This window comes from Limulus polyphemus, unplaced genomic scaffold (genome assembly GCF_000517525.1).
Source record: "Limulus polyphemus unplaced genomic scaffold, Limulus_polyphemus-2.1.2 Scaffold3943, whole genome shotgun sequence".
Lineage (NCBI taxonomy): Eukaryota > Metazoa > Arthropoda > Merostomata > Xiphosura > Limulidae > Limulus > Limulus polyphemus.
In genome coordinates this window covers 1-8,072 of record NW_013669553.1, presented here as the reverse complement: position 1 = coordinate 8,072, position 8,072 = coordinate 1, and the positions used below count along the sequence as shown (strand labels likewise).

General features: G+C 37.3%; 1 protein-coding gene across 1 annotated transcript in view; it reads right to left on the bottom strand.

Moving 5' to 3' along the window:
- The window catches only part of LOC106470322 (low-density lipoprotein receptor-related protein 1B-like), a gene marked incomplete at its 3' end in the record, with an annotated part of 107,644 nt that extends 100,520 nt beyond the window's left edge, over positions 1 to 7,124 (bottom strand). The window contains exons 1-2 of the mRNA XM_022398945.1: positions 7,120 to 7,124; positions 4,966 to 4,968 (exon numbers count right to left, since the gene is read on the bottom strand). The remainder of the gene's footprint in view (positions 1 to 4,965; positions 4,969 to 7,119) is intronic.
- Positions 7,125 to 8,072: the final 948 nt, after the last annotated feature.

Sequence of the window (8,072 nt, the reverse complement as noted above, 5' to 3'; positions counted from 1 at the left end):
AACTTCAGCGATACAAGTCCTTTCTTTAAATAAAACTAGTTTATTCTTTCTCAATACAACTTTGCAATACACAGAATTTCCACAGTCACTTTACCTTAAACAGACGCTACAATTCACGCACTTTACTTACGGTCACTACCGCTCGCTTGACTCAATTATCTGTCTCTATATCTCTCTATCTGCTATCTATCTCCGCTTTATTTGCCAGGCTTATATACAATAAAAGAGGGTGCCTAGAAAAGACTAGAGTTGCCAGGAACAGTCAAGATCCTTCGAGAATCTCATGACGTGTTACCAGCGTCATGTGACTTCTGCTGTCATAACAATAATAAAGAAGAACAAATGGGTGATCCCTATTATGAACCACTACCATGATTAAGGACTAAATGGATTATTCTTATTCTTAGTTACTTGCAATAGTAGATTTGTACATATACAAGCAATCTCTGTCATCTTCTGAGCAATTTAAGATGTTTTTTGTTTGAGTATCTTAACTAAGTTTTTGTTTAATGCTGTATATTTAAGATCAAACACAAGAATTTGCATCAACTATTCTTTAAAGAACAATTAAAAAATAAAGAAATTGGATAAAATTCTATCATTACAGGTTTATAAATCATCATTTCATAAAATTCAGATTTAGAATCATTATTTACAATTGTATACAGTGTATTTCTTTATTCTTTTCAAAAAGCATCTGTTACATTATTTATATTGAAAGAAACCAGCAGTTTGAACCAAACACCAATCAATATTGGATTTAACACTAAATAGTACTTGAAGTTCCATACATTTATATCTTCTTCAACTTCAGACTTAAATTCCATTTCACAAATCAAAAACAAGCATTATGTCATTACCACTATAAGACTACAAAGATATAAATAATGAAGGAAACTGTTACACTAATAATAATATGCACTATTTTGTTTTCATATATAAAAACTCTATCATATCCCATTTGCTTGAAAACAATGAGGCTACTTACGACAACCAACTTCATCAGATCCATCAACACAGTCGTACTTTCTGTCACACCTCAATGAACTAGATACACATAATCCATCTCCACAACGGAACTCATCTCCAGAACATTCTTGTACTGAAATAGAATAAAGTAGTTATTTTTCAAATTATTGTAACAAACAAAGTATTCTAAGTATGTCACTATTTCAATACTGAACAAGTAACTAAAACAACGAAATTGGAACATAATTAGCATATACATAGTAGAAGGATCTCCCTTTAAAACCTGTAAGTTATTTAGGATTTCATTGTTCTTGTACTCCCTGTGGCTTACTACTAGCACATATTAAAAATAAAATTCCACACACTGCTTCTACTATACAAGGAAAATGTGTATAATGAAGGACATGGGAAAAGGTGGTGTTAGGTTACATGCTGGTGATAACTGGTGCAACCCACTGTTCTCATTAAATTATTATTATTACAATTATTAACATTACCAAGGAATTTCATTAGGTTTATTTACATAAATCAACTTTCAACCAATTAGTATTGCTGTAGAGTACTAGAATTCAGTGTTTTAACCAATTATCTCAATTTATTGAAATTAAAGGATGGGCAGTCATTGTTTATTCGACCTATCATTGATCATATCATATCAAATGCTCATGTGAGGGACAGCACTTACTGTACAAATATGCTAGCAGCTGGTTTTTCTATGATAACTGTGCTGGATGGCATACGCAGTAAATCTATGTAACATCCGTAAACACAGTAGACTATAAAGAATTAATTGTTTCCCTATGTCAATACATTTCTCTTATAAACAAACCATAAAACTGCCTGTACATTTCTATTTACTATAGAAAGACTAAACATTTCATATGAAAATTATTTCAATTTAATTTAATTAGAGAATAAACCTTAAAAACTATGTATTATTAGTGCTTCTCTGTCATGTACATTATTTACTGGTTGCACTATTTGGAATTTGTGGTTGATTGTTTGGTTTTTGGGGTTTATTGGCTCAAAACAGCATGGCTATCTGTACCAAACCATTAGTGTAAAAGTAAAAACAAAAGTTTTTTTCTCCATAAAAAGTAAACAGAAAAAGTTAAAAGCTAAACAATGTCCAAAAGGATGATAAAAAATTCCAATAGATGTAAAGAGGCCAATGGCCCATAAAAAGCTAAAAATATGATCAAGTTGGACAGTGTTACCATTGCCTATACCACTGTCCAATGTCAGAGGTAAACCCTTAGATAACACTTATCTGAAATGGTGCTGCCATTGACGTTTGTAACAGTGGCACAAAAGTAAAATGTAGGCAATGGTTATCGGAGTGTCACAAATACCACACATTAGTGGATCAGTCCCCCATAAAAGAAAATGATAAGGACAAAAACTGTAACCAGTGCATAGCCAACACAAAACAACTTTATCACATCGATCCTTTCGGAAACTAGATGGCCAAAAAAACAACAGTAGGTTTGATCTAGAAAAGCTTATTATGAAGTTACTCACTCCAACTCAACTGCCAACTGGTGCAAAGCCATGCCTTGATCACAGACAAGGCTGTGACAGTGCCAGAGCAAACAGACTTAGTTGTGGTTAGCAAGCTTATTCCCACGATTACCGACCTGGCCAGGTATCCATTAAAACTGGATAGAAATGGCAGAGCCCATAGAATCATCTGATTTCAAATCATCTGTAAAAGTGGGAACAGAAAAATGGTTTGAAAGATGTTCAAAGAGAAGACTGTACTTCCAATCGAGAGTATCCACCTTCCTCAGATGACTCAAAGAAAGGTTACAGGTGGGGAATGGTAAATGAGCCATGGTGGGATGAGCCGATCAGACTCAGCAATGTTATCCAATGACAGACCTAATTTAGCCAGCTGTGCCTGGATACAAAGGCCAAAAGGAGGAATGGCAAATTATCTATTTTGAAAGAGCACAGCCCACCAAGGAAGGAAGACAACCCTAGGTAGGATGTAGTGGTAAGGATCAAAACTTTGTAGCATATGGTAAAGAATATTGCAAATGGCAGATGTGAAAAATAGGTTCATGGGACTCAGTGGCGAAGTGTGGTGAGCCTCCATGCAGAGCTGTAGCCCCAGGTGGTGAACAAGGTCTAACATCTTCGAGGCAGATGGTCTGGCAGAACCATAAACCCATAGTCCAGCTTGGAATGTATGAGGGCATGATAGATCTTCAACATAGAACATCGATCCACTCCCCAAGAGGTGGAAGAGGACATGGAGGATGTTCAGTACCCTGTACACTTGACACAAAACTGCTTGACTTAAGAAATGAAAGTAAGCTTACAGTCAAAGATAAGCCCCAAGATCTTTGCCTCAAAGAAAAACAACAACACTAAGACGGAGCTCAGGATTGGGGTGCAAATGGTTTTAGAGGAAGAGAAGGTAAAACTGTTTGCTTTGGTCCACTTCAAAAAGTGAGTGAGGGCAGTCTCAAACCGCTTCTCAATAAACCTCAGGTTCAATGACCGATAAGAAATGTGGAAGTCATCAACATAGAGAACGTTTGCAACAGTAGGAGAAATTTTTTTAGTAACAGCATTGATCTTGATATTGTAAAGGGTGACAATCAAGACAAAACCTTGAGGGAATCTAAGTACCTGTGTGAAAGAACAGGAAAGGGTCGAACCCACACAGACTTGGAATTGCCCATCAAGTAAAAAGTTAAGAAAAATAGGCCATGTAACCCATATGATCAAAGAAGACAAAAATAAGAAGCTTTCTCTTCAGGAAGACTTCCCTGATCGAGTTTTTGAAATGAATCAGGTGGTCCAGTCCATGGTGGTGCATTGTTGATGAAAACCATATGGGGTGGGTGAGAAGAGGTTGTTTGATTCAAGGAACCAAACAAGACATGCATTAACCATCCTCCCCAAGACCTTATAGAGACAGCTAGTCAAAGCAATTGGATGATAATTAGGAATCTTGGGATCCTTTCCAGGCTTTGAGAAAGAAGAATAATGGTTCTGCTCCAAGCATCTGGAAAACATTTTCCTACCAGATCCAGTTAAAAACAACCAGAAGAAGAGCAAGAGAGGCATTAGAGAAATGGTGCAGCATCTCAGTGAATGTTATCAGGTCTGACTGACGTACTGTCAGATCGATTAAGAGCAAGATTAAGTTCCACCAGTGTAAATGGGTGATTATAATCATAGAGACGATCTGCCCAAAAGGAAAGAGCTCTCAGCCCGGGACCAAGACAATGACAAAGAAGGTGGGAGAAGAAATAGAAGTGCTGGAAAGATAAGCAAAGCTTTCTCAGAGAGTATTAGCGATATTCTGTATATCAGAAACTTTCTGGCCACTGGAGAGCAAAATGAAAAGGGGGGATGGGAAGCATTACCTCCCATTAACCTTCTGAATCTTGTCCCATACAATTTTAGAGCTGGTGGTAGAAGAGATGCTGGTGGTGAATTTAATCTGAGCTTCCTTCTGGCTTTGATGACTGACCTGCTAAGCAAGGGCATGGGCTCGCTGGAAAGCAATGAAGTTGGAAAGAGTGGGATACCTGCAAAAGGTATCCCAGGCCCATTTCTGAGCCTTCCATGCCACCATGGATGAGAATACCGTGGAAAATGTGTCAAGGTTTTAGGGATAGAACGAACAGCTGCTTGAATTATACAATCAGTTACTGCCTCTACGTAGTCATCAATAGATGGAAGACTAATGATAGCAAGATCACATACCAAGAGAATAGTGAATGAGAGCCAATAAGCTTGCTCCATTCTATCATGGTACTTTGGTCGGGTGGCATTGACTATGGTCAATCTCCCTCAAAATGATGGGAAAATTATCACTGCCCCATGAGTCACTGTCAATCTTCAAAAAAAAAGAAAAGTGAAGGGGAACAGACAGATCGATCAATAGCAGTAAAGACTGACTAGGCATGTGAAAATAGGTAAATGAACCAGTACTGAAAAGAGAAAGGTTGTGATCTGAGAGCATATGCTCCACAGAACGACCTCTCCCATCAATATCAGCACCACCCCAAAGCAGACTGTCTATTAAAGTATCCCATGATTACAAAGGGAGATGGCAACTGTTCTATGTGAGCATCAAGGTCTGTTTGATCGTAAGTCTCTTCAGGAGACAGGAAGAGAGAACAAACAGTGATGGTATGACCCAAGGAAACATGGATGGCTAAGCCTCCTAGGGTGTATAGAGTGGCACAGACAAGGTGGGCAAGTGCCGGTCGACCAGTAATGCCACCCCTCCGTGCACTCATCCATCATACAACCTGTCCTTCTGGTATAAAAAAACTGCCAAAAGGTGCTAGTATTTCCAGGTTTCAGGAATGTTTACAGTAAGGAGAAAGACACAAGATGATAGGAATCAATCAAGGCCTTAATGTCATCTAAATTAGAAAGAAAATCTCGACAGTTCCATTGTATCAAAGTGGCCATTTTCATTTAGGTGAAAAAGAACTGAGCATAAAACCCTTGTGTTTGTGACCATGACATTTTCCTTTTGTAGAAAGAGGTCTATCAACCTCCATGGAACCTACCCTGGGTTGATTGGGCAGATCTCTGACAGTAGAAGGAGACTTCAGTGACTGAGAGCATGACCAAATAATGGTTCTACATCTTGGGGCCCAAAGGAGATGGACCCAAGCAGTCACTAGAAGAAATAGTGGGGACAGAGACATGAGCAGACATAGACTTGTCAACTTGTGCAATCATGGAAGGCAAGACTCTTTACATGTTGTGATAAAGACTCTAATGGAGGAACAGAAAGATCTGTCTGCACTCCTACTGAGGCAGTGGAACGAAAAGCAGCAGAATATGTCCAAGATGGAATAAGGGATAATAACTTCCATGCCTCATGGTAAGAAATGTTGTTTACAGTACATAAACATTGTACCTCTTTTCTCCACCAACTTAGGGCAAGATCGAAAGTAAGAGGAGTGGGAACCACCACAATTGATGCATGAGGCTCCAGATGACACTTGAAGGCATCATGTTCTTTGCCACCACAATGAGCACATGTCAAAGAACCACAACAAGATGCCTTTGAATGTCCGATTCACTGACACCAGAAATATCTTAGAGGGTTAAAAATACAAGTTTGTACTTCACAGTTCAGATAACCTGCCTTGACAGTGGCAGGGAGATGTGGCAATGTAAATGTCAATACAAAAAATTTGGTGGGCAGCATAATTCCTTCTTTACAAGTGGAGATATGTAACACAATAGAAACACCATGGCTGAAAAAACTGGTGAGGATCTCAGACTCAGGGATGTTTTGTAAAACTCTCTGAACAATCACTCCACGGGAGGAATTCAAAGTAGCATGGGAAGTAACCTCAATAGGTACATCCCAAATGGCCTTCAAAATCAGGAGGAGTTCAGTGTGTTTTGGTGTAGATGTTTCCACCAACATAGCTTCCCCAGAACATAGGTTCTTCACTGACTTTGGAGAGCCAGCAAGCCCCTCTAATCTCTTTTCAATAAAAAAAAGGGAAATATTTGTGCTAATGGTTTGTCAGATAAAAAATGCAGGATGAAAAAATGGGGTATAGGTGTAGATTGGAGTGGTGACTGATGTTCAAAGTCTTCCAAATGTGGTCACTTTTCTATCAATGTGTTTTTTTTTGGGGGGGGGGGGAATCACTGGGTGCAGGATCCATACAAAATTAAGAAACTTCAGTGCCCACTGACCCCACCCACCAGGAAGTCCTACAAGGGGATGTACTACACTCTCAAACCAGACAGTGCAGCTATGCCAGGGTTTCATGGCACTACACCCAAACACCAGTATCAAAAACAATGTCCACAACACCGACCGAGAACGTACAAATCTGGTATTTGGTTGAACCTAGCCCAACAGGACCAACCGGTTGACCCTGTATGTATGTTAATTTATATACATTTCGTTTCAGCGATTTTCTTTGCCCATTCAAGCAGTTACTGAAACTGATATGGCCTAATGCAACCAAGGCCTAAGAAAGCAGTTTTGTCTGTGAAATGAAACTTCATACAGTCTAGTACCTTGTTTGACAAAAATACTTCTTTTTCTTATCTTAATATAACATCATAATTCAAATGAAGTAGAAAATGATAAAGCAAGTATTCTTGCAGCTTAAAAAAGTCTAATTGTAGAAGTTGTGCAAAAACATTTTCTTTCAAAACACATTCAGATCAGTATCCTTTGATTTCTCAAAGGCAAATATAAGCAATTATATCACACTATGACAATAAACAATCAATAACACTACACTAATTATTCAAGTTACAAAGTTAATTTAGTGCTATTTTTGTTCAAAACTATAACAACATTCCTCAGAAGGGATTACATCCCACGTTATGCTTAGAAAAATTCAAGATATTCACAAACACTAATGATTTCGTAAAAGAGGCACTGAAACTAGCCATAAATCAAATTGTGATTTTTTTCTTGTTTATTTTCTATGTATAAAATTAAATATATATAAACAATTTATTGAATAAAGTTCAACAATGAAGAATGTTAATTTTTCTAATGTATAAATTAATGTATTAATTAATGTATAAATGGCAACAGTTATCTTTTTGAAGTTTACTTCTGAGGTAGACAGCATGCACACAGGAATGAAACAGCTAATAATGTCCACAATCTCCAAGTTTTTCCATATAATCTTAGAATTGTAGTTCACCTTAGTAGATATAGCTTTGATATCATTAAAATAATCTGTAGCTATACACTAAACTTGAATAATATCCATTAACACATACACAACAACAATGAGGAATATATTTATTCATATATGATGTTAAAGTAAATTGTTTATGAAAGAGTAAGTAGAAAACCTTTGTTTCAAATATATGAAGATCTACTTACAACAATCAACTTCATCTGCTCCGTCAGCACAATCATACTTTCTGTCACATCTTAACGTACTAGATATACATGATCCATCTCCACATCGGAACTCATCTCTGGAGCATTCTTGTGCTGAAAAAAAAAAAAAATATGTACATTATCATATTAATAATGAAAATAAGCTTTCACATATACTTAACATAATTGTAAAAAACAACAACAAAAACACCCTCATACGCATAAAAAAAAATGGAAGTTCTCAAAGATG